This window comes from Oncorhynchus clarkii, chromosome 33 (genome assembly GCF_045791955.1).
Source record: "Oncorhynchus clarkii lewisi isolate Uvic-CL-2024 chromosome 33, UVic_Ocla_1.0, whole genome shotgun sequence".
Lineage (NCBI taxonomy): Eukaryota > Metazoa > Chordata > Actinopteri > Salmoniformes > Salmonidae > Oncorhynchus > Oncorhynchus clarkii.
The window spans coordinates 28,711,388-28,735,458 of NC_092179.1; the positions used below are offsets into that span (position 1 = coordinate 28,711,388).

General features: G+C 49.2%; 1 protein-coding gene across 1 annotated transcript in view; it reads left to right on the plus strand.

The window, feature by feature from the left end:
* The first annotated feature begins 11,062 nt into the window (after positions 1–11,062).
* LOC139392640 (plexin-B2-like) overlaps positions 11,063–24,071 on the plus strand; it is a 186,765-nt gene continuing 173,756 nt past the window's right edge. The window contains exon 1 of the mRNA XM_071140762.1: positions 11,063–11,540. The gene's annotated coding sequence lies outside the window, so the exon portion shown is untranslated. The remainder of the gene's footprint in view (positions 11,541–24,071) is intronic.

The window sequence follows — 24,071 nt, forward strand, 5'->3', positions numbered from 1 at the left end:
CTGAGGGAGGACGGCTGGGACAGTGGACCATGGCCCTCCTGATGAGGACATGTCTAACACAGCAGCCTGCTGAGGGAGGACGGCTGGGACAGTGGACCATGGCCCTCCTGATGAGGACATGTCTCCCACAGCAGCCTGCTGAGGGGGACGGCTGGGACAGTGGACCATGGCCCTCCTGATGAGGACATGTCTCCCACAGCAGCCTGCTGAGGGGGGACGGCTGGGACAGTGGACCATGGCCCTCCTGATGAGGACATGTCTCCCACAGCAGCCTGCTGAGGGGGACGGCTGGGACAGTGGACCATGGCCCTCCTGATGAGGACATGTCTCCCACAGCAGCCTGCTGAGGGGGGACGGCTGGGACAGTGGACCATGGCCCTCCTGATGAGGACATGTCTCCCACAGCAGCCTGCTGAGGGGGACGGCTGGGACAGTGGACCATGGCCCTCCTGATGAGGACATGTCTCCCACAGCAGCCTGCTGAGGGAGGACGGCTGGGACAGTGGACCATGGCCCTCCTGATGAGGACATGTCTTCCACAGCAGCCTGCTGAGGGAGGACGGCTGGGACAGTGGACCATGGCCCTCCTGATGAGGACATGTCTCTCACAGCAGCCTGCTGAGGGAGGACGGCTGGGACAGTGGACCATGGCCCTCCTGATGAGGACATGTCTCCCACAGCAGCCTGCTGAGGGAGGACGGCTGGGACAGTGGACCATGGCACTCCTGATGAGGACATGTCTTCCACAGCAGCCTGCTGATGGAGGACGGCTGGGACAGTGGACCATGGCCCTCCTGATGAGGACATGTCTCTCACAGCAGCCTGCTGAGGGAGGACGGCTGGGACAGTGGACCATGGCCCTCCTGATGAGGACATGTCTCCCACAGCAGCCTGCTGAGGGAGGACGGCTGGGACAGTGGACCATGGCCCTCCTGATGAGGACATGTCTCCCACAGCAGCCTGCTGAGGGAGGACGGCTGGGACAGTGGACCATGGCCCTCCTGATGAGGACATGTCTCCCACAGCAGCCTGCTGAGGGGGACGGCTGGGACAGTGGACCATGGCCCTCCTGATGAGGCCATGTCTCCCACAGCAGCCTGCTGAGGGGAGGACTGCTGGGACAGTGGACCATGGCCCTCCTGATGAGGACATGTCTCCCACAGCAGCCTGCTGAGGGGACGGCTGGGACAGTGGACCATGGCCCTCCTGATGAGGACATGTCTCCCACAGCAGCCTGCTGAGGGAGGACGGCTGGGACAGTGGACCATGGCCCTCCTGATGAGGACATGTCTCCCACAGCAGCCTGCTGAGGGAGGACGGCTGGGACAGTGGACCATGGCCCTCCTGATGAGGACATGTCTCTCACAGCAGCCTGCTGAGGGAGGACGGCTGGGACAGTGGACCATGGCCCTCCTGATGAGGACATGTCTCCCACAGCAGCCTGCTGAGGGGGACGGCTGGGACAGTGGACCATGGCCCTCCTGATGAGGACATGTCTCCCACAGCAGCCTGCTGAGGGAGGACGGCTGGGACAGTGGACCATGGCCCTCCTGATGAGGACATGTCTCCCACAGCAGCCTGCTGAGGGAGGACGGCTGGGACAGTGGACCATGGCCCTCCTGATGAGGACATGTCTCCCACAGCAGCCTGCTGAGGGAGGACGGCTTATAATAAGGATGCCATTCCACTGATTCCACTCAAGTCATTACCACGAGCCCGTTCTCCCCAATTAAGGTGCCACCAACCTCCTGTGATGTCTATGGCATCCAGGCTAGCTCTATCCTCAGGAAGAGGGCTGCTGTTGTCAAGTGTGGTTTACTGCACTATGAAGAGAGTTACATACTGGACTGTAAAAACAATCACAAGTCAGACAGTTACAGCAACCACACACTGATTGTCCCTTTAGTTTAGAGTGAGATCTTTTAAAACAAGCTTTTACTGCCACCTACTGGTCAACTCTAACAGTGACACACACACTCTCATACACACACACACACAAATGGAAAAGAACATGGAGTCAGTGCCACACTACCAAGCCATAGCAGTAATATCCCGCAGGCCGCAAGCTGGGGAACCCTGTCCAGTAATATCCTGAGGGAAGCCAGTTGGGGAACCCTGTCCAGTAATATCCTGAGGGAAGCCAGTTGGGGAACCCTGTTCAGTAATATCCTGAGGGAAGCCAGTTGGGGAACCCTGTTCAGTAATATCCTGAGGGAAGCTAGTTGGGGAACCCTGTTCAGTAATATCCTGAGGGACGCCAGTTGGGGAACCCTGTTCAGTAATATCCTGAGGGAAGCTAGTTGGGGAACCCTGTCCAGTAATATCCTGAGGGAAGCTAGTTGGGGAACCCTGTTCAGTAATATCCTGAGGGACGCCAGTTGGGGAACCCTGTTCAGTAATATCCTGAGGGAAGCCAGTTGGGGAACCCTGTCCAGTAATATCCTGAGGGAAGCCAGTTGGGGAACCCTGTTCAGTAATATCCTGAGGGAAGCCAGTTGGGGAACCCTGTTCAGTAATATCCTGAGGGAAGCTAGTTGGGGAACCCTGTTCAGTAATATCCTGAGGGACGCCAGTTGGGGAACCCTGTTCAGTAATATCCTGAGAGAAGACAGTTGGGGAACCCTGTTCAGTAATATCCTGAGGGAAGACAGTTGGGGAACCCTGTTCAGTAATATCCTGAGGGAAGACAGTTGGGGAACCCTGTTCATTAATATCCTGAGGGAAGCTAGTTGGGGAACCCTGTTCAGTAATATCCTGAGGGAAGACAGTTGGGGAACCCTGTTCAGTAATATACTGAGGGAAGACAGTTGGGGAACCCTGTTCAGTAATATCCTGAGGGAAGACAGTTGGGGAACCCTGTTCAGTAATATCCTGAGGGAAGCCAGTTGGGGAACCCTGTTCAGTAATATCCTGAGGGAAGACAGTTGGGGAACCCTGTTCAGTAATATCCTGAGGGAAGACAGTTGGTGAACCCTGTTCAGTAATATCCTGAGGGAAGCCAGTTGGGGAACCCTGTTCAGTAATATCCTGAGGGAAGCCAGTTGGGGAACCCTGTTCAGTAATATCTTGAGGGAAGCCAGTTGGGGACCCCTGTTCAGTAATATCCTGAGGGAAGCCAGTTGGGGAACCCTGTTCAGTAATATCCTGAGGGAAGACAGTTGGGGAACCCTGTTCAGTAATATCCTGAGGGAAGACAGTTGGGGAACCCTGTTCAGTAACATCCTGAGGGAAGACAGTTGGGGAACCCTGTTCAGTAATATCCTGAGGGACGCCCGTTGGGGAACCCTGTTCAGTAATATCCTGAGGGAAGACAGTTGGGGAACCCTGTTCAGTAATATCCTGAGGGAAGACAGTTGGGGAACCCTGTTCAGTAACATCCTGAGGGAAGACAGTTGGGGAACCCTGTTCAGTAACATCCTGAGGGAAGACAGTTGGGGAACCCTGTTCAGTAGTATCCCGCAGGCCACCAGTTGGGGAACCCTGTTCAATATCCTGAGGGAAGACAGTTGGGGAACCCTGTTCAGTAATATCCTGAGGGAAGACAGTTGGGGAACCCTGTTCAGTAATATCCTGAGGGAAGACAGTTGGGGAATCCTGTTCAGTAATATCCTGAGGGAAGACAGTTGGGGAACCCTGTTCAGTAATATCCTGAGGGAAGACAGTTGGGGAACCCTGTTCAGTAATATCCTGAGGGAAGACAGTTGGGGAACCCTGTTCAGTAATATCCTGAGGGAAGCCAGTTGGGGAACCCTGTTCAGTAATATCATGAGGGAAGCTAGTTGGGGAACCCTGTTCAGTAATATCCTGAGGGAAGCCAGTTGGGGAACCCTGTTCAGTAATATCCTGAGGGAAGACAGTTGGGGAACCCTGTTCAGTAATATCCTGAGGGAAGCCAGTTGGGGAACCCTGTTCAGGAATATCCTGAGGGAAGCTAGTTGGGGAACACTGTTCAGTAATATCCTGAGGGAAGACAGTTGGGGAACCCTGTTCAGTAATATCCTGAGGGAAGCTAGTTGGGGAACCCTGTTCAGTAATATCCTGAGGGAAGACAGTTGGGGAACCCTGTTCAGTAATATCCTGAGGGAAGACAGTTGGGGAACCCTGTTCAGTAATATCCTGAGAGAAGACAGTTGGGGAACCCTGTTCAGTAATATCCTGAGGGAAGACAGTTGGGGAACCCTGTTCAGTAATATCATGAGGGAAGCTAGTTGGGGAACCCTGTTCAGTAATATCCTGAGGGAAGCCAGTTGGGGAACCCTGTTCAGGAATATCCTGAGGGAAGCAAGTTGGGGAACCCTGTTCAGTAATATCCTGAGGGAAGACAGTTGGGGAACCCTGTTCAGTAATATCCTGAGGGAAGCTAGTTGGGGAACCCTGTTCAGTAATATCCTGAGGGAAGACAGTTGGGGAACCCTGTTCAGTAATATCCTGAGGGAAGACAGTTGGGGAACCCTGTTCAGTAATATCCTGAGGGAAGACAGTTGGGGAACCCTGTTCAGTAATATCCAGGACTGATTGAAATTGAAACTGCAAATGGTCAGGTGGAGGTTTTACATGGTTTGCTGGAAGTGCACTGAGCAACTCACTGATTCACCTTCAATTGACTTATCTTAAACAGAGCTTGACAAGCATCTGGCAGTTTACAGGATTGTCAGTAATAGCTGGAGTTGTTAGGAAATGGAAAGTGGAAAAATGGTGGAAAATGGTCTGTTTGGGGGACTAGGGACCTTCCCCGGTTGGCTTGGTGGACTAGGGACCTTCCCCTGTTGGCTTGATGGACTAGGGACCTTCCCTGGTTGGCTTGGTGGACTAGGGACCTTCCCCTGTTGGCTTGGTGGACTAGGGACCTTCCCGTGTTGGCTTGGTGGACTAGGGACCTTCCTCGGTTGGCTTGGTGGACTAGGGGCCTTCCCCTGTTGGCTTGGTGGACTAGGGACCTTCCCCTGTTGGCTTGATGGACTAGGGACCTTCCCCGGTTGGCTTGGTGGACTAGGGACCTTCCCCGGTTGGCTTGGTGGACTAGGGACCTTCCCCGGTTGGCTTGGTGGACTAGGGACCTTCCCCGGTTGGCTTGGTGGACTAGGGACCTTCCCCTGTTGGCTTGGTGGACTAGGGACCTTCCCCTGTTGGCTTGGTGGACTAGGGACCTTCCCCTGTTGGCTTGGTGGACTAGGGACTTTCCCCTGTTGGCTTGATGGACTAGGGACCTTCCCCTGTTGGCTTGGTGGGCTAGGGACCTTCCTCTGTTGGCTTGATAGACTAGGGACCTTCCCCTGTTGGCTTGGTGATCAAACAGACTGAGTCGTCTGATGGACACACACATGCACGCAAGCTCGCACACACAACACACGCACAGTAGCCTACACACACAAACAAACACACGTACAGTACATCAATAAAAGGCAATGGGCGTTAAATCTGAAGTTATTGCATGTGATATCTTTGCCACTGTATTATCAAATGGGACCTTTAATGCAGCTGGAAAGTATTTGATGAAGCCCATTTGTCATTCTGAAAGTTAGTAATATTGCTAGTCTTGATGAAAAATCTGTTCTTTTTTTGGCACATGAAGGTTATGGGAAAGGCGGCATAAACGCTGATTAAACATTCAGAACTTTTTATTGGATTGTTCTGCTCGGCAAAGCCTCTTATTGGATGCCAACCATACAGAAAATGCAGTAATGGACTGATTCTAAGGGAAATTATGATTTCAAGAGATTAAGAAAATGTGTTCAGGTTTAATCATTACAACAAACAGATGCAGTGGCCTAGTGAAAATGAGGTGGCGTGACTGAAGCATTGCGTTGTGGGTCAAAGAAACTCTTCACAATTAATTTACCTAAACAGAATTATCCCACACCTAATGGGATGGTTCCAGAATCTGATACACACACACACACACACACACACACTCAAGGCTGTCATATCCCTGTGGTGTGAATACCTTGTCCTCAGAGAGAACCAGTGACTGATGGGAATGCTCTTAAGGGTTGACGGATCCTGATTGACTGTTCCCTACCGACACACTGATTAAACTCCAGAGTTCTGAGAATGAACTAATGCTCTGTCTTCATTTGGGAACCCGTCACAATCTCTGTCTCTGTTGATGGGTGAGGCAGTGGAAATAAGAGTTGGAAGGAGCACTTTAAAGACAATGTTATTTACTGGGAAGTTGTCAGTTTAAGGGTCAATTTGACGATTGGCTGAAGTTTCAGCCTCAGTGATTGAAAACCCTGTTTCTGGTTTCTCCCTGCTTCTTGATCGGTTTCTCGTTTGTGAATGTACAGTGTGTGTATGCGTGTGTGTGTATGTGTGTGTGTGTTTGTCTGTGTCTGTACAGTGTGTGTGTGCGTACACTACCTTTCTGTAATCTCAGTATTGTGATATTTGACTGTAATAAATCACAGTGACAAGAACCACTGAGCTGAGGCCCGTCACAGACGGACTACGGACTCTCTCTCTCTCTTTGGGTTTAAAATAAAGTATTTTTTCTCCCCTTTCAATTTTCAATATCTCCACTCCACTTATTCCACCTCTCCCTATTCCATCGACAGTCCTCCCCCTCTCCCTATTCCATCGACAGTCCTCCCTCTGCCTATACCATCCACAGTCCTCCCCTCTCCCTATTCCATTGACAGTCCTCCCCTCTCCTTATTCCATCGACAGTCCTCCCCTCTCCCTATTCCATTGACAGTCCTGCTCTCTCCTTATTCCATCGACAGTCCTCCCCCTCTCCCTAATTCCATTGACAGTTCTGCTCTCTCCTTATTCCATCGACAGTCCTCCCCTCTCCTTATTGCATCGACAGTCCTCCCCTCTCCCTATTCCATCCACAGTCCTCCCCCTCTCCCTATTCCATCGACAGTCCTCCCCTCTCCTTATTCCATCGACAGTCCTCCCCCTCTCCCTATTCCATTGACAGTCCTTCCCTCTCCTTATTCCATCGACAGTCCTCCCCCTCTCCCTATTCCATTGACAGTCCTCCCCTCTCCCTATTCCATCGACAGTCCTCCCCTCTCCTTATTCCATTGACAGTCCTCCCCTCTCCCTATTCCATCCACAGTCCTCCCCTCTCCCTATTCCATTGACAGTCCTCCCCTCTCCCTATTCCATTGACAGTCCTCCCCTCTCCTTATTCCATCCACAGTCCTCCCCTCTCCCTATTCCATCGACAGTCCTCCCCTCTCCCTATTCCATCGACAGTCCTCCCTCTGCCTATACCATCCACAGTCCTCCCCTCTCCCTATTCCATTGACAGTCCTCCCCTCTCCTTATTCCATCGACAGTCCTCCCCTCTCCCTATTCCATTGACAGTCCTGCTCTCTCCTTATTCCATCGACAGTCCTCCCCCTCTCCCTATTCCATTGACAGTTCTGCTCTCTCCTTATTCCATCGACAGTCCTCCCCTCTCCTTATTGCATCGACAGTCCTCCCCTCTCCCTATTCCATCCACAGTCCTCCCCTCTCCTTATTCCATCGACAGTCCTCCCCCTCTCCCTATTCCATTGACAGTCCTTCCCTCTCCTTATTCCATCGACAGTCCTCCCCCTCTCCCTATTCCATTGACAGTCCTCCCCTCTCCCTATTCCATCGACAGTCCTCCCCTCTCCTTATTCCATTGACAGTCCTCCCCTCTCCCTATTCCATCCACAGTCCCCCCCTCTCCCTATTCCATTGACAGTCCTCCCCTCTCCCTATTCCATTGACAGTCCTCCCCTCTCCTTATTCCATCCACAGTCCTCCCCTCTCCCTATTCCATCGACAGTCCTCCCCTCTCCCTATTCCATCGACAGTCCTCCCCTCTCCCTATTCCATCGACAGTCCTCCCCTCTCCCCATTCCACCAGCAGTCTCTCATGAACATGCCTGGGCTCCACATTCCAAGATCTATGAGGATGAAGAAGACAAAGTGGTTGGAAGACAGATTACTGTAAACACAATTTTGAGAATAAGCGTCTAGATTAGCAAAAAACAAAAATATTTTGCTTGTCTTTCCGACTGTTCAGCAAGCGTTTGACTGTTGTTGTTTTGATGCACCACCATTTTCAACCAATAGAGGGCACTGTCACTGTAACATTGGTGAATGGAGGCCTGTTCACCTTTCCTACCTGTCTAGTACACCTCTATTGTGATGAGAAGAAGTCATTGTCACAGTAATTTTCTATGAATAATCACTCAATTTGCAGTTCCACATGATTGCAAAGAAAATAGCCCCTTCACCATGATTACATGATCAATATTCATTATTTGTTAAACTGCAGAAAAAGAAGTAAAAACAAATGTTGAGATTCGTGACAGTGCGAGCCTCAGCATCCTCCCTCCTTCCCCTCATCAGTTCCTCTTTGTCTTAATGGTTTTTGCTGCGCCACCCTCGGTTCTTTGTCATGGCTCTGGTAAACAACTCTGTGACAGTTCCATTGAGAGCAGACAATTGGTTCATTACTGAGAACCACAACAGATAACTGTAAATAGCGGAGTGGAGTGTTCCATGGTCAGTCACAATTTCATTTAATTTTCTGAGTCGGGCTGTCATTACTCTTTCTCCCTCTGCCTGTGTCTCATTCTCTCTCTCTCTCTCTCTCTCTCCCTCTGCCTGTGTCTCATTCTGTCTCTCTCTCTCTCCCTCTGCCTGTGTCTCATTCTGTCACTTTCTCTCTCCCTCTGCCTGTGTCTCATTCTCTCTCTCTCTCTCTCTCTCCCTCTGCCTGTGTCTCATTCTCTCTCTCTCTCTCCCTCTGCCTGTGTCTCATTCTGTCACTCTCTCTCTCCCTCTGCCTGTGTCTCATTCTGTCACTCTCTCTCTCCCTCTGCATGTGTCTCATTCTGTCGCTCACTCTCTCCCTGTTTTTTTCATTCAGTCATTCTTTCCCTCTGTCTGTCAGTCTCTGCTTTGATATGTCAGTATGTGTGTGTGTGTGTGTGTGAATATGTGTGTGTTTTTCTGTCCCTTACAGGCCTTCAGGGCAGACTCCACACTGTCCTCTGACAGCCTCATTTGCATACTCATAAATCATTCACCGCTGACACCCAGTACACCCAGTACACACACACACACACATACCACAGCCCCAGCTCTTCTGTGTGCGAACAGAAAGGGTTGCGGGTTGAGTAAGAGGAGCAGCCTTATACAGAGGCATCACCAGTCACCAGTCCCCATTCAGTCAGTCCCCAGTCCCCATTCAGTCAGTCACCAGTCCCCATTCAGTCAGTCCCCATTCAGTCAGTCCCCAGTCCCCATTCAGTCAGTCCCCAGTCAGTCAGTCCCCAGTCCCCATTCAGTCAGTCACCAGTCCCCATTCAGTCAGTCACCAGTCAGTCAGTCACCATTCAGTCAGTCACCATTCGGTCAGTCCCCATTCAGTCAGTCCCCAGTCCCCATTCAGTCAGTCCCCAGTCAGTCAGTCCCCAGTCCCCATTCAGTCAGTCACCAGTCCCCATTCAGTCAGTCACCAGTCAGTCAGTCACCATTCAGTCAGTCACCATTCGGTCAGTCACCAGTCAGTCAGTCCCCAGTCCCCATTCAGTCAGTCCCCATTCAGTCAGTCACCAGTCCCCATTCAGTCAGTCCCCAGTCCCCATTCAGTCAGTCTCCAGTCCCCATTCAGTCAGTCACCAGTCCCCATTCAGTCAGTCACCAGTCCCCATTCAGTCAGTCACCAGTCCCCATTCAGTCAGTCCCCAGTCCCCATTCAGTCAGTCCCCAGTCCCCATTCAGTCAGTCCCCAGTCCCCATTCAGTCAGTCCCCAGTCCCCATTCAGTCAGTCACCAGACGCAGACCTAATGTTGTCCTAAGTGTGTCCAGCAGCCCTGGTCCAGCCTGGTGGTTTTTACTGGACCCAGTCTAGCATGGCCAGGCTTAATCTGTTCCTCTGGACCCAGTCTAACATGGCCAGGCTTAATCTGTTCCTCTGGACCCAGTCTAGCATGGCCAGGCTTAATCTGTTCCTCTGGACCCAGTCTAACATGGCCAGGCTTAATCTGTTCCTCTGGACCCAGTCTTACATGGCCAGGCTTAATCTGTTCCTCTGGACCCAGTCTAGCATGGCCAGGCTTAATCTGTTCCTCTGGACCCAGTCTAGCATGGCCAGGCTTAATCTGTCCCTCTGGACCCAGTCTAACATGGCCAGGCTTAATCTGTTCCTCTGGACCCAGTCTAGCATGGCCATGCTTAATCTGTTCCTCTGGACCCAGTCTAGCATGGCCAGGCTTAATCTGTTCTTCTGGACCCAGTCTAACATGGCCAGGCTTAATCTGTTCCTCTCCAAACACTGGCTGACTTCAATGACTTCTTTGACATTTTCACAGCCAAATGAACAAATGAGTAGAAAAACACACAAACAAATATCTATTACATCTTGACAGATGTTATGGGTGTGTTGAAGCATCGTGTATTAGCCTGCTTCAGTTATAATTGATAAAGCAATAATGACATTAGGCCTGCGTAACATTCCTTCAAGGTATGTTATTTACCTAATACCTCCACACTGCCCCCTAACCAAACATAGGAAACAATGGAACTATTGTCTCCACGAGCCGTGCATTATAGGCGACTGCAAGGTCAAGTAGGATTTGACCCCACCGTGGCGTCTGAAAACCATTTTCAGAAAGGGGGACAGTCGGTCCTACAACCAGGTTGGATGTTCATATAGCATAATAATCTCATCGATATAAAACTAGAACAGATTACAATGTAGCCTAGCGTTAGACTACAATGTTCCAGTTTATTCTGGAATTGTTCAGCATTGTACAGACTTCATTCCGAACTTTGAACAAAGCTGCTCGCGGAGCTTCCAGAGGTTACTTCTCGTCTCCGGTGAAAAGAAGAGGGTGGAGAGGGTTAAATTGGTTTTCTCAGACTTTCACGGCAGTTTGCAGTCTCTCCCGGTCGTGTGAGTAAACTGATCCGTACAGGCTCGGTCTAATGCATTGTGGGGGAGGAGAGAGAGAAAATACTCCATCCCTCTTTTTATTGGGCGCTGCCACTGAAAAGAAGAGGGTGGAGTGCTCAGTTGTTTTTCTCTGGCTTCAACGACAGTTTGCAGAGTCTCTCCCCGTCTTGTGTGTAAACTGATCCGTACAGGCTCGGTGTATTTTCTTGGGAGAGAGAGAGAGGGGGAGGAGTGGGAGAAGATACTCCATCCCTCTTTTTCTTGGCCGCTTTACCGCGGGCGTTACAGTTCAACGTGCAGTTTCTTGCCAATTCATCAGGGCGGACTTAATCCAACAGTGTGTTCGTCTTTGAATATGAAACACATTTGAATTCATTCTGTATTTACGTTTTTTTGGGCGTGAAGAAAAAATCTCTTGTCGTGGGGAAAGTGTCAAACTTCCATACCGTGTCATATTTCCCGGGATTTAGAGCGTCGTTGCTCGCTCGCTCCCTTCGGCATCTCACAATGTTTTCTCTCCCGGGGAAGATCTGAACTTTTTACGGACGGTGACAACGTAGACAATAGGACTTCGTTTGGGTTTTGGTTGCAAAAAGAGAGGAGACGAACCGATTAGGACAGCGAGTTCGTGTTCAACTACAAATTCCTGAGGTAAGCGACCGGTCATGGCCGTGTATTTTAACTTCTCTGCGGCTGAGTTTGGCTAAGAATGATGTGAAGGAATCGACAGATTGTTGGTCTGGCTCTATGACAGAGGGATAACAACGGGATCCTAATGCTTGGTAGAAATGTCTTGTGCCCTTACAACTGGGGAGCGAGTTGAGAAAAGGGCATAGAAGGCTATAGTGTAGTGTTACTTTTGTAATAAATCTAGCGTGTGAGTTCCGGTCCTAATCAATGGAACCAATCTCAGTTCCTCATTAACCAGTCACGCGGCTACAATGTTGCGTGGCAATGATACAGTGAGTGGGCTACTGTTGCACGGTTTGTAGGTGAAAGTAGCTTAGTAACGTTAGATGCGTTTGCTATGTGTATTGCAGTGGGATGTTATCATGAAAACGACTGCATGATTTTCAAACATTGACCTCGGTGTTGGGAGCTCTTCAAAACAGGCCAACAATTTGCATTTCACTCGTTGGGAGTTGTGCTCAACAGATTTGTGAAACGACAAGGCTTTTACTCCGTAGCCTACCTAATGGGGATCCTAATAAAATACCGACCTACAGCATCTCGTCCGACAAGCAGACTTCAGGAGAAACATGTTGTCTGGAGAATAGTATGTATACAGCCATGCTGGCTGTAGGCTAATGTGTTACCTGGTCTCTGTGCCTGGTTTGGACTGATCTGGATTTCCCAATGTTCTAGGCATCACTTCCACCATTGGGTCTGTCAACTGAACACATGCATTTAGGTATAATAAAGGCTGCAATGGAAGCCTGCATGCCATTGTCAATGGACATACATTGGCTGCTTGTATAGCCATTCCAACAAGTAGGTGACTTGTAAGAGCACTGTCCCGTCTCATTCCCATATCCCATCTAATGCTGAATGCAGTTCAGCTTTGGGCTTTGAACCCCATGTAGAGAAAGCAGAGTCAGTCACCACATGCTGTAGTGGTTCAGACCCAGAACAGGAAGAGCCCCTGCCCCCTCAAGGTCAAAAGGAGAGGGACAAAAACAGAGGGAGCATTTTCCCCTCCTCTCTCTGGGACTCTTTCTCTCTCTCTCTCTCTGTTTGTGTCTGAGACTGACCATGAGTAATGGGCCTGTTTGTTTGTCTGTCATGCAGAACATGGACACAGTATACACTGACGCTATTGATTCATGTTTCCTGCTCAAAACCAAGTGTGTGTGTGCGCTGTCACGTTGTCCGTACCCCTCTGTCCCTAGAACGGAACAGTCCCCCCCCCCCCCCTTCTGTAGTCACTGGACCTGCCTTGTTTAGAGTCAACATTGTATGTCTTCTTTCTCTCCCTCTCTCCTCCATCCCTTCTCCTCTCTCCTCCATCCCTTCTCCTCTCTCCTCCATCCCCCATAAAGAGTCATCTCTGTCATAAGACTGTATAAGTTTGTTTCACAACCCTTCATAGGGATTAACGTTAAATGAACATGTCCATTATTGAAGAGCTAGATTTTGGTGTGTGTGTGTGTGTGGAAAATCTTGGATGGTCTCCCCAACACAACCATCTGCTTACTGGACACCCACACAGAGCCAGGTGCTGTTTCCTTCCACCACGTCCATGCATCATTGTCTGAGTCTCACACATACTGAAAGTGGACAACGTGTCGTGTGTTGATTTTCTGTGGGCTCAAATCACTGCAACACCGTTCCCTATTCAAAAACTCCCTGTCAATTGTGAACATGGCCGTCGCTCCTAATGTTCAGGCAGACTAATAGCTCTCCACAAGGGTTAATTTGGGGTCATGTCTCTCATCTGAAGAGGACCGCTTGGTAGACAATTCAGAATAATGATTTGTGGAACAAAGACCTGTGTCTGTCTGCTTAAGAACGTGTGGGGGAGAAGAGAACACAATTAATGAAAACAACCCAGCTTTTGATTTCTATAGAGAACCGACGAGGGCAACAGAACCGACGAGGGCAACAGAACCGACGAGGGCAACAGAACCGACGAGGGCAACAGAACCGACGAGGGCAACAGAACCGACGAGGGCACAACTATGGGGCAAACAGACGGGTTGGATTAGATTGTTGACCACATGTTAACTATGTTTCAGCTCCAGTGTTTATTGAAAACAAATACATTTGGTGAATGAACACTCATATACATTGTTAAAGTTGTTGGTTAGCTGGATTGACATGAAATCAGTCACAACAATACATGGTATCAAGAACAAGATGAAATAAGTCACTTAGGATTCCCCACATGGCAGCTTCTAGTCATTCTGGCTATCTGGTCATCCAGAATCCCAATGACACGCTGACCTCTGCCCCATGGAAGCGTGACCTCTGCCCCATGGAAGCGTGACCTCTGCCCCATGGAAGCGTGACCTCTGCCCCATGGAAGCGTGACCTCTGCCCCATGGAAGCGTGACCTCTGCCCCATGGAAGCGTGACCTCTGCCCCATGGAAGCGTGACCTCTGCCCCATGGAAGCGTGACCTCTGCCCCATGGAAGCGTGACCTCTGCCCCCTGGAAGCGTGACCTCTGCCCCATGGAAGCGTGACCTCTGCCCCATGGAAGCGTGACCTCTGCCCCATGGAAGCGTGACCTCTGCCCCATGGAAGCGTGACCTCTGCCCCATGGAAGCGTGACCTCTGCCCCATGGAAGCGTGACCTCTGCCCCATGGAAGCGTGACCTCTGCCCCATGGAAGCGTGACCTCTGCCCCATGGAAGCGTGGCCTCTGCCCCCTGGAAGCCTGGGCACATGGTTTTCCTGACGTTGTCAGATGACCTGTCTATTGATCGTTTTGTATTTCATTTATTGTTTTTCTCTCCCACCGTTCACGTTTCATTATAGTCACTTGCCACAATTTAATAATATATTCATCATATTACAAGACATTCACTTTCTATCCATAGTAGATTCACATACAAGACCCTGGTACTTACCTACGGAGCAGCAAGAGGACCTGACCCTCCCTACCTTCAGGCTATGTTCAAACCCTACATCCCAACCAGAGTACTCTGTTCTGCCACCTCTGGTCTCTTGGCTCTCCTACGGGAGGGCAGCTCCTGCTCAGCCCAGTCCAACCTCTTCTCTGTCCTGGCACCCCAATGGTGGAACCAGCTTCCCCCTGAAGCTAGGACAGCAGAGTCCCTGCCCGTCTTCTGAAAACATCTGAAACCCTACCGCTTCAAATAGTATTTTAAGAAATCCCACCACCCCTTTTGTGAATTTGCACTTTACTTTTTCCCTGCTTTCTAACTCTGACTCTACTGAGCTACATTATTGAGGGAAAATGTACTTTCTCTACCTGTGATATGTGGTTGTCTCACCTCGCTATTTTAAGATGAATTAACTAAGTCGCTCTGGACAATGACAACTGCTAAATGACTAAAATGTGAAGTGGGACACCTGGTGAAGTGGGACAGTTAAGGACTGGTAGTTCTTACAGGGAGGTTCAGGTGAACAGTAGTGGTCTGAAAGGTAAAGGTGTACAGAGGGATTGTTTAGTGCCGCTTGTACGTCCTGTGTGTGTACTGAAGCATTAGCTTTTAGTCCATTAGTGACCGGCAGTGTGTGTCACCTGTACTTGGGCTTCAGTAGCTAGAGTCCAAAGGTTGTTTACTGTGGAAGCACGGGGCCGTGTCTGCATGCATGTGTTTGTACTTGACTCATCAGACCACTGAACATGTTCATTCCAGTCTGTTTGCTCACCAAGTCAACCTGGGAAGGTCTGTAGTCTCCACACCTGACGGTTTCACTTTCCATTTCCTATAAAGTCCTGTACTTACTGTCAGTCCTCCTGGGTAACACCAGATGCATCATGGTTTATTACTGTCAGTCCTCCTGGGTAACACCAGATGCATCATGGTTTATTACTGTCAGTCCTCCTGGGTAACACCAGATGCATCATGGTTTATTACTGTCAGTCCTCCTGGGTAACACCAGATGCATCATGGTTTATTACTGTCAGTCCTCCTGGGTAACACCAGATGCATCATGGTTTATTACTGTCAGTCCTCCTGGGTAACACCAGATGCATCATGGTTTATTACTGTCAGTCCTCCTGGGTAACACCAGATGCATCATGGTTTATTACTGTCAGTCCTCCTGGGTAACACCAGATGCATCATGTTCTGCTGTTGCTAAGTAGAGTTTATTGGTACTAATTTTTCATTCTTCTTATTTTAAACTCTGCATTGTTGGGAAGGGCTCATCAGCAGTCATTTCACAGTAAAGTCTACACCAGTTGTATACGGCACAGGTGCTGAATACGATTGGATTTACAGTATGGGGAATCATTTTAGTTCTTCAGTTCTCCACCCGTAGACTTTGGAATATCCCCACCTGAACATTTCAGTTTCCATTGTCTGTCCTACATTTACTGTCAGTCCTGGACATTCCTAAATTCCAGCACACAGTCTGAGCTCTGCCATGGATGACGGTATATTGATGGTGACTCATTGACTTGTTTCAGTGTGTGGAGGGTTACTGTAAATGTTACCCTTGTCCTTACATGTTCATATGTTTGGGCTCCTGAGCGGCGCAGCGGTCTAGGGCACTGCATCTCAGTGCTAGAGGCATCCCTACAGACCCTGGTTTGATTCCAGGCTGTATCACAACCTGCCGTGATTGAGAGTCCCGTAGGGTGGTGCACAATTGGCCCAATGTCGTCCGGGTTAGTTAGGCCGTCATTGTAAATAAGAATTGGTTCTTAACTGACTTGCCTAGTTAAATAAAGGTTAAATAAATACCATTCATGAACTAGGTTACTTGGTCTTATTTGTTTTTCTCTTGCTTCACCTTTTTATATGGGGCAGTTAGTTATGTTGCCATGCTACTGTCACTGCACTGCTACTCACTGTTTGCTGTTAGATGTTGGTGGACTTGGCCCATGGTCACTACTGTCGTGTTTGGTGTGTCTGTATGTATTCTTTCCCTTGGTGACCAAGCTGTGGTATGTTGTGACGGTCTTAATGTCACGCTATGGCTTGGTGGCAGATTTGAGAAGTGACTCAGTATATTGGTACCCTGTCTGTCTGTGTAGTAAACTCACATAAATGATGTTACTGGACACACGTGCGCTGGGACCTCCCCTGAGGTGGTGGCATCATGCAGAGGGGTGGTGGTGTGACCTCAATGGCCTGGGGTTTGTTTAGGTGTGTGTGTCAGCAGGTGTCTCGGTGTGTGTCAACATTGTGTCTGAGGTGAGATCACACCCCCTCTCACACCTGTAGGGGGACAGCTGCTGCAGCACACTGGGGGTTCTCTCTCCTGCTGGTGTCAACCCCCCCCCCAACTCACCCACACGCATACATAGTGTGTTGTAGGCCTCTCCAGACAGAGGACTTAAGGGGTCCACGTGTCAACATTCTGTGCCATTGTTGGTGGTCAACAAGGTTTTTCGGCTGTTCCTGCAGTTTTTTCTCGAAGCAAGCTGAAGTTCGGTAGCCGAAGTCTATGCCCATCGTCTGTGATTGGTCAATAGTGGGGATTCTTCAATGAAGTGTTGTGCATAAAAACGAGCCATCTATCATTGAATAACATTTTTTTCACTTGAGAAATACTTCACCAAACATCTGTTAGATGTACTATTGAGTGACTAAGATCTACTTGGCAAAAACATCTAAATTAATGACAGATTTCTTGTTGTCTTCGATTCATTCAGACTATTTTAGAGGAAGTGCGTACTTGCTAAGGTGTTTTTCAAGCAAAGGTATTTTTAAGGGAGACAGACGTTCACTACGCCGAGTTCTACTAGGAGCAAACTGAACCTAGAATGCAGACACCTTTTTAGAGACAGGATGTCGCAGGCCTCTCCAGACAGAGGACTTCTTAGAGACGGGTGTTCTCTGTTCCCTGTCTGTTCTGTCTTCTATAACCATATGGAGAGTAGAGTTCTCTGGTCCCTGTCTGTTCTGACTTCTATATCCACATGGAGAGTACAGTTCTCTGTTCCCTGTCTTCTCTGTCTTCTATATCCATATGGAGAGTACAGTTCTCTGGTCCCTGTCTGTTCTGTCTTCTATATCCATATGGAGAGTACAGTTCTCTGGTCCCTGTCTGTTCTGACTTCTATATCCACATGGAGAGTACAGTTCTCTGTTCCCTGTCTTCTCTGTCTTCTATATCCATATGGAGAGTACAGTTCTCTGGTCCCTGTCTGTTCTGTCTTCTATATCCATATGGAGAGTACAGTTCTCTGGTCCCTGTCTGTTCTGACTTCTACAGTGCCTTGCGAAAGTATTCGGCCCCCTTGAACTTTGCGACCTTTTGCCACATTTCAGGCTTCAAACATAAAGATATAAAACTGTATTTTTTTGTGAAGAATCAACAACAAGTGGGACACAATCATGAAGTGGAACGACATTTATTGGATATTTCAAACTTTTTTAACAAATCAAAAACTGAAAAATTGGGCGTGCAAAATTATTCAGCCCCTTTACTTTCAGTGCCGCAAACTCTCTCCAGAAGTTCAGTGAGGATCTCTGAATGATCCAATGTTGACCTAAATGACTAATGATGATAAATACAATCCACCTGTGTGTAATCAAGTCTCCGTATAAATGCACCTGCACTGTGATAGTCTCAGAGGTCCGTTAAAAGCGCAGAGAGCATCATGAAGAACAAGGAACACACCAGGCAGGTCCGAGATACTGTTGTGAAGAAGTTTAAAGCCGGATTTGGATACAAAAAGATTTCCCAAGCTTTAAACATCCCAAGGAGCACTGTGCAAGCGATAATATTGAAATGGAAGGAGTATCAGACCACTGCAAATCTACCAAGACCTGGCCGTCCCTCTAAACTTTCAGCTCATACAAGGAGAAGACTGATCAGAGATGCAGCCAAGAGGCCCATGATCACTCTGGATGAACTGCAGAGATCTACAGCTGAGGTGGGAGACTCTGTCCATAGGACAACAATCAGTCGTATTTTGCACATCTGGCCTTTATGGAAGAGTGGCAAGAAAGCCATTTCTTAAAGATATCCATAAAAAGTGTCGTTTAAAGTTTGCCACAAGCCACCTGGGAGACACACCAAACATGTGGAAGAAGGTGCTCTGGTCAGATGAAACCAAAATGGAACTTTTTGGCAACAATGCAAAACGTTATGTTTGGCGTAAAAGCAACACAGCTGAACACACCATCCCCACTGTCAAACATGGTGGTGGCAGCATCATGGTTTGGGCCTGCTTTTCTTCAGCAGGGACAGCGAAGATGGTTAAAATTGATGGGAAGATGGATGGAGCCAAATACAGGACCATTCTGGAAGAAAACCTGATGGAGTCTGCAAAAGACCTGAGACTGGGACGGAGATTTGTCTTCCAACAAGACAATGATCCAAAACATAAAGCAAAATCTACAATGGAATGGTTCAAAAATAAACATATCCATGTGTTAGAATGGCCAAGTCAAAGTCCAGACCTGAATCCAATCGAGAATCTGTGGAAAGAACTGAAAACTGCTGTTCACAAATGCTCTCCATCCAACCTCACTGAGCTCGAGCTGTTTTGCAAGGAGGAATGGGAAAAAATTTCAGTCTCTCGATGTGCAAAACTGATAGAGACATACCCCAAGCGACTTACAGCTGTAATCGCAGCAAAAGGTGGCGCTACAAAGTATTAACTTAAGGGGGCTGAATAATTTTGCACGCCCAATTTTTCAGTTTTTGATTTGTTAAAAAAGTTTGAAATATCCAATAAATGTCGTTCCACTTCATGATTGTGTCCCACTTGTTGTTGATTCTTCACAAAAAAATACAGTTTTATATCTTTGTTTGAAGCCTGAAATGTGGCAAAAGGTCGCAAAGTTCAAGGGGGCCGAATACTTTCGCAAGGCACTGTATATCCATATGGAGAGTACAGTTCTCTGGTCCCTGTCTGCTCTGTCTTCTATATCCATATGGAGAGTAGAGTTCTCTGGTCCTTGTCTTCTTTATCAATATGCACACAGTTGTGTTGACTAGCTAACGTCCACAGCAAGTTTTGCAAGGTTCCCTTCCCTGCTTGTTTGTATTTGTCTGAATGTTTCGGAGCAGAAAACATGGCGTATTAAATCTCCATGTGGTCCTGAAGAATGAGAGGCAGAGCAGAGATTGGGCCGTTTTCTATTTAAGACTGGTAATGTTAGTCAAGTGCTTCCCATCTGACATCTTCAAGGCTCTGCTGCATGTTCTGCTCTGGTTCCCCAGCCCTGGTAGAAGGGAGCAGCAGAGAGACGGCTGGTTGGCCCTGGTAGAAGGGAGCAGCAGAGAGACGGCTGGTTGGCCCTGGTAGAAGGGAGCAGCAGAGAGACGGCTGGTTGGCCCTGGTAGAAGGGAGGTGCAGGGGAGAGACGGCTGGTTGGCCCTGGTAGAAGGGAGGAGCAGGGGAGAGACGGCTGGTTGGCCCTGGTAGAAGGGAGGAGCAGGGGAGAGACGGCTGGTTGGCCCTGGTAGAAGGGAGGAGCAGGGGAGAGACGGCTGGTTGGCCCTGGTAGAAGGGAGGAGCAGGGGAGAGACGGCTGGTTGGCCCTGGCAGAAGGGAGGAGCAGGGGAGAGACGGCTGGTTGGCCCTGGTAGAAGGGAGGAGCAGGGGAGAGACGGCTGGTTGGCCCTGGTAGAAGGGAGGAGCAGGGGAGAGACGGCTGGTTGGCCCTGGTAGAAGGGAGGAGCAGGGGAGAGATGGCTGGTTGGCCCTGGTAGAAGGGAGGAGCAGGGGAGAGACGGCTGGTTGGCCCTGGTAGAAGGGAGGAGCAGGGGAGAGACGGCTGGTTGGCCCTGGTAGAAGGGAGGAGCAGGGGAGAGACGGCTGGTTGGCCCTGGTAGAAGGGAGGAGCAGGGGAGAGACGGCTGGTTGGCCCTGGTAGAATGGGAGGAGCAGGGGAGAGACGGCTGGTTGGCCCTGGTAGAATGGGAGGAGCAGGGGAGAGACGGCTGGTTGGCCCTGGTAGAAGGGAGGAGCAGGGGAGAGACGGCTGGTTGTCCCTGGTAGAAGGGAGGAGCAGGGGAGAGACGGCTGGTTGGCCCTGGTAGAAGGGAGGAGCAGGGGAGAGACGGCTGGTTGGCCCTGGTAGAAGGGAGGAGCAGGGGAGAGACTGCTTGGTGGTGCTGGGGTTGAACAGGAAGATAAGAGCAGGGTGGAACAACACTGTCTTTCATCCCTCAGAGTGAAGGAAGAGTGGAATAGTTTGTTTATACTCTGAGCTAGATCAAGTCTCCGGGAGGGGAGAAATCAAAAGACAAAATCAAAGCTTTGCTTTGTGTTTAAATATGCAGTGGAGAAATACAGGTACACACACACACTGACAGATGGCTGATATATGAGAGCCGCCAAGCGTGTGTGTGTTTATTACTTTGTCAGCCGCTCACCACAGTGTCCAGGTTTTAGAGGGAGTGACTGTCAAAAGCAGCTTAGCCTACCTGCTGGGGACCTTTTGTGTGTTGTCTGTGTTGGTGATATTGACCAAGAGCTCACCACTGTTTTAATCCTCCTGCATTCTGTTGGTGCTGGAATTTCATCTTTCTCTCTCCCCTTGAACACCACGTAATGCGCTCGTTAATCCTCAAACATTCCTCACGCGGGGCTTTAGTTTTAATTATGAGCACTAAAGTAGTGGTAACGCTGAGGTCCCTGCTGCTGTGTGCCAATAGCCTTTAGCTGTTAGAGTACAGGGTAACACGCGGTTAGAAAGGGTACAGGGTAACACGCGGTTAGAAAGGGTACAGGGTAACACGCGGTTAGAAAGGGTACAGGGTAACACGCGGTTAGAAAGGGTACAGGGTAACACGCGGTTAGAAAGGGTACAGGGTAACACGCGGTTAGAAAGGGTACAGGGTAACACGCGGTTAGAAAGGGTACAGGGTACCATGCGGTTAGAAAGGGTACAGGGTAACACGCGGTTAGAAAGGGTACAGGGTACCATGCGGTTAGAAAGGGTACAGGGTAACACCATCCTGTTTTCAGTGTAAGCGGGGACATTCATTATAAAGTAGGCAGGTTTGTGTGTGTGTGAAAGCTCCAGGAAAACCTGTTTAACAGGACAGTAGTGTAGCTCCAGTTGTAATAACAGACTTTAGGCCATTAGGAAACCCTGTTTAACAGTTATAACAACTGGAGCTATCCTAACCTGTTTAACAGTTAGAACAACTGGAGCTATGGTTGCCTGTGTTAACAGGGTTCCTAAAGGCCTAAAGTCTGTTAGACTAGCCCAGCTCCTGTTTTAACACAGTGTAGACTAGGCCAGTAGACTAGTGTAGCTCCTGTTGTTCTAACACAGTGTAGACTAGACCAGTAGACTAGCGTAGCTCCTGTTGTTCTAACACAGTGTAGACTAGGCCAGTAGACTAGCGCAGCTCCTGTTGTTCTAACACAGTGTAGACTAGCGTAGCTCCTGTTCTAACAGTGTAGACTAGACCAGTAGACTAGCGTAGCTCCTGTTGTTCTAACACAGTGTAGACTAGCGTAGCTCCTGTTCTAACAGTGTAGACTAGACCAGTAGACTAGTGTAGCTCCTGTTGTTCTAGCACAGTGTAGACTAGGCCAGTAGACTAGTGTAGCTCCTGTTGTTCTAACACAGTGTAGACTAGGCCAGTAGACTAGCGCAGCTCCTGTTGTTCTAACACAGTGTAGACTAGCGTAGCTCCTGTTCTAACAGTGTAGACTAGACCAGTAGACTAGTGTAGCTCCTGTTGTTCTAACACAGTGTAGACTAGGCCAGTAGACTAGTGTAGCTCCTGTTGTTCTAACACAGTGTAGACTAGACCAGTAGACTAGCGCAGCTCCTGTTTTAACACAGTGTAGACTAGACCAGTAGACTAGCGTAGCTCCTGTTGTTCTAACACAGTGTAGACTAGACTAGTAGACTAGCGTAGCTCCTGTTGTTCTAACACAGTGTAGACTAGGCCAGTAGACTAGCGCAGCTCCTGTTGTTCTAACACAGTGTAGACTAGCGTAGCTCCTGTTCTAACAGTGTAGACTAGACCAGTAGACTAGCGTAGCTCCTGTTTTAACACAGTGTAGACTAGGCCAGTAGGTGTGGTTGCTGGCTTTTATGAAGTGAACTTAACTTACTGAGTGACTTCTTTACACACTGTCTGTGTCTCTGCCATTATCTATTCTGTCTGTGACATCCCCTAACAGACTGTACACCTGCTGTGATCATCTGTTCAACTGTGGGAGTACCTCTTGTCTGTCTCTGCTGCTTGCTTACAGGCTTTGAGGCTCTAGAAGAGACTCACACCCAATCCTGGAGAGCTGCAAGAGGTGCAGGCTTTGTTCCAGCCCAGCACTAACAACTCATTTAGATTAATCATCAACATCTTGATGATTAGTTGGATACGATGTGGTGATCCTGGACTGAGAGGGGTGGTGGATGCTGAATACTGCTGTTTAAAGCTGTTACCGGCTGAGACCTGTCTCCCCCTCTGTCTCCCCCTCTGTCTCCCCCTCTGTCTCCCCCTCTGTCTCCCCCTCTGTCTCCCCCTCTGTCTCCCCCTCTGTCTCCCCCTCTGTCTCCCCCTCTGTCTCCCCCTCTGTCTCCCCCTCTGTCTCCCCCTCTGGTATTTATCACTGTGTCACACAACAGCACAGCAGCATAGTCTGTGTCTCAAATGCCACCCTATTCCCTTGTTAGGACACTACTTTTGACCTGGGCCTCATGGGTAGTAGTGCTCTATACAGGGAATAGGGTGCCATTTGGGATGCAAACATAGTGTAGTGAGGAGCTAGCTGTAGCCCAGAAGGTGTTTCTATTTCACACATCAGCTGTGTTTTCTCACACAGTCGTGTTTGTGTGTGTGTTGCCCAGGACGACAGATGCTGGGGTCAGTGGTCAGCAGGCGTGAAAGGTCATGTCGCTACTAGATAAAAATAACAAGGTCATGTCATAGCTAGGTAAGAACAATGTAGATATTGTAGCTGCCCATAGGTAGGTAACAGTGATATGTAGCAAATGGAATAGTCCATGGGTAGGTAACAGAGGGGGTATAAATAATGGAATAGTCCATGGGTAGGTAACAGAGGGGTGTAGGTGATGGACTAGTCCATGTGTAGGTAACAGAGGGGGTGTAAATAATGGACTAGTCCATGTGTAGGTAACAGCGGGGGTGTAAATAATGGAATAGTCCATGGGTAGGTGCCAGTGGGGTGTAGATAATGAAATAGTCTATGGGTAGGTTACGGGGGTGTAGATAATGGACTAGTCTATGGGTAGGTTCCAGGGGGTGTAGATAATGGAGTAGTCTATGGGTAGGTTCCAGGGGGTGTAGATAATGGAGTAGTCTATGGGTAGGTTCCAGGGGGTGTAGATAATGGAGTAGTCTATGGGTAGGTTCCAGGGGGTGTAGATAATGGAGTAGTCTATGGGTAGGTTCCAGGGGGTGTAGATAATGGAGTAGTCTATGGGTAGGTTACGGGGGTGTAGATAATGAAATAGTCTATGGGTAGGTTACGGGGGTGTAGATAATGGACTAGTCTATGGGTAGGTTACGGGGGTGTAGATAATGGACTAGTCTATGGGTAGGTTCCAGGGGGTGTAGATAATGGAGTAGTCTATGGGTAGGTTCCAGGGGGTGTAGA